Source organism: Aplysia californica, unplaced genomic scaffold (genome assembly GCF_000002075.1).
Source record: "Aplysia californica isolate F4 #8 unplaced genomic scaffold, AplCal3.0 scaffold00274, whole genome shotgun sequence".
NCBI lineage: Eukaryota > Metazoa > Mollusca > Gastropoda > Aplysiida > Aplysiidae > Aplysia > Aplysia californica.
Genome location: NW_004797544.1, coordinates 610264 through 613437, shown reverse-complemented (window position 1 = coordinate 613437; position 3174 = coordinate 610264).

Sequence of the window (3174 nt, the reverse complement as noted above, 5' to 3'; positions counted from 1 at the left end):
TCTTCTTCTTCTTCTTCTTCTTCTTCTTCTTCTTCTTCTTCTTCTTCTTCTTCGGGTGTCGGGTCTCGAGCAGACATTGACCATCTTGATGTCCCATTCCTTCCTGCCTGTCGTCTTGATCAGATGGAATTTCTCTTTGTGTTATTCATTGCAAAGCCGTTCTGGACATCTCTGCTCTTCTTTCCCTCTATCTTTCCACACAGCAACAGTTTCTCTAGTTTATTTGACCTATCTATGTGACCAAAGAATCTCAATTGTCTTTTCCTGATGGTTCTAATTATTGATCTTTCACAACCTGTCATTTTGGAACACTTCTCGATTTGTTTTCCTGTCTGTCCATGAGATTCTGAGAATTCTGTCTAAATACCACATTTCGGAGGCCTTCATTCTTCTCATCGTGTCCTTATTTAGAGTCGAGCTCTCGCATCCACACCAAAAGAGTGCCCGCACGTACGCTTTCAGGTTCTTTTCTTGTGTTCACTGTTTTTCATCTGTCTCACCTTTTGAATTTGGCATAATTGTGCAACCAAGGTATTTACATCTGTCCTTCCGTTTTATTCTTCCGTTCTCAAATGTGATGTTGCATCCTGGGAAATACATGTAGTTAATAATATTGTCTGTATACCTGTCTGCTAGCCGGTGTGCTTGTTAAACCTTCATTTGTCCGTCCTCTTTTCTATCTTCTCTTTGGCTAGTTTTACCCTTGTTTGTCTCTTAACTAGTCTTTGTGATCAAGCTGCCGTTGTATCCGCCAATCTTCCTTTCTGAGGCTCTGCCTTTAGGTCTGTACTTCATCATGTTTGCTCACTGACTAAGTACATCCAGTATATGATTGTGTCTTCGAAGTTCGATCAGTTTGACAGCATCTCTGTTTGAAAGTCCGTGTATCAACTATCAGTTTGTATGTCTATCACTGCCAGATGGTATGTCTATCCTGCTCGCCAGCCACTCAGCAAGAAAAAATGAATGATATTTCTTGTTTGGCTTCCATATCTATCGTTTATACTTTCCACTCTCAACTCACGAATAGCTTTGTGTAACAACGGCAACCAAATCCTGCAATTCTCCTGTTTCCTAGCTATTCTATGAGCTTATCGTGAAAGGGATTAATTCTATACTGAGCTCTTTTCAATATCATGTAAAAACTGACTCCTGCTCTTTCGCTTAAAGTATAAGGAAAGAATCATTGAATGGAATCATGATTTGAATGAGATAAGGTGTTTCAGTTTGAAGGATTTGTGAGACAGGAGAAAGACTCCGTCCCCCACCCCAAGTCCCAAATGATCTAATTTGTGTCGACGAAGGCGTTAAACATTTACAATTTTTGGCGGATGGAGGGAATGAAATGCGATTAGACTGAGGGTTATCTTGCCTGGATAGGACGGCTTGAAAGCGGAGAATAAAACCAGAAAATAACGTCCAAAGAGGAAGCTTTACGCTAATTTTCTGAGTGGGTGCGAGCTGTAGAAAAGACAGGAAGTGAGAGATAATTCTGGAAATAGTTCAGGTCGAGACAGCCTAAGGCTTAAGCAACATGTTGGGCGTTTAAACTTGTCTTTCTGTGCTAAAATATAAAGCCTTAAAATACAGATGAGGCTGTCGTGACCGTAGAATACTAGATCTAGGTTCTTGTACTCCGCACCTGTATCGCATGATGCATTGCCGGAAGATGAAAAAAAATAGAGAAATTCGACCAAACTAGAATTATGAACAACTAGGATATAGAACTTCCAACTCCCGCCTGTCAGTTAAGTTTGGATACGTGAAAGAGCTGCAGCCGTCCGTCAACTAAAGAGTCGTTATATTTGTTGTGAGTAAGAGTTTTACGGCACTTGCAACACAATCTGGTCATATAAGTTCCGAAGATTGGAGGTGTTACAAGAGGGTAGCAAACACACAAAAAGGAGGAGAGGCAAGGACGATAGTTAGCTATATCTATCTTGCACAGAAGCTATAAAGATTTCTTTGAAACAGAGAGTTTACTTTTTCTTTTTTATATAATGTATAAAAAATGTCAAAAAGTTCCAATGTGTACGAAAAAACTTTTCTCATAAAGCCTTCGGAAAACGTGGAGTGAAAGCTTTCTTAATGATGCCAAACAAAACTTTGACGAAATATACGTATAAAAAATTGTAATTCAAATCGTCAATAGTCGTGGCAGATAGAGAACATAAGATCTAGCTGTCTTTGATGGTTTTCGAGCTTTTTTTCGTGCGATGTGTTGAGGAAAATTAAGCTGCCTGTAGAGGTGAAATAGGCTAATAGAAACTACACTGCCAAAATAACGAAGGTTGCCAAAGTACAATCACCCAAAAAAATGTAAGTGAATAAATGCGCAAAGAAATGTAAGAATGAAGATAATAAAAGAAAACACAAATACACCAAAATATGAATTCATATTTTTTTCACCACTGATGGTTAAAAGTGAATTTTCTTTTAAACAATTTTTGATAAGAATGTAGGGCATCAAAGAAAACATAAATATACAAAAGAAAATGTTTAATGTTTGAACAACTGATGGCTAAAAATGATTCCGTTTGCCTGTAATTTTTTGACAAGAATGTGGATCATAAAGGAAAGCATAACTATGCTAAAGAAAATGCATAATCTTGGCCCAACCAAAGGATAAACATCATTTTTCTTTTTCTTTTTTTTTTCTTATTATTTTTGCAAGTAAATTTCGGCCTCAACTTTACTGTAAAAATGCAAGGAACGTTGACCAGACAGTGTATTCACAGACTGTCACGTTAACAAACTTGGACCTGTTAGTTTATTCACAGACTGTCACGTCAACAAACTTGGACCAGATAGGGCATCAGCCCTTTGTGATAAAAGAGTTATGAGTAGGACCAGCGCTCACGATTGTGGGGTATTGTGAGTAAAATTCCGAGCCATTGCCCACTGTAGAGTTTCATTGATTTCATTCTTTAGCTGACGATACGGGTTGTAAGCTCGGATACCAAAGACTATGGTTTGCCCTTCATACTTGATTTTTTTTCACATCGATTTGGGATATCAGCTTACGCTCCTTTTTTTGTGTGTTTGTTTCACGTGCTTTCACCGCTGTGTGGTTGGCTACCAATATCTGATGTAGTAATTTACAGTAGAACCAGCTCTTACGACCACCTGTACATGACAATCACTTGCACAAACGATCACTTCTCGCCCCTCCCC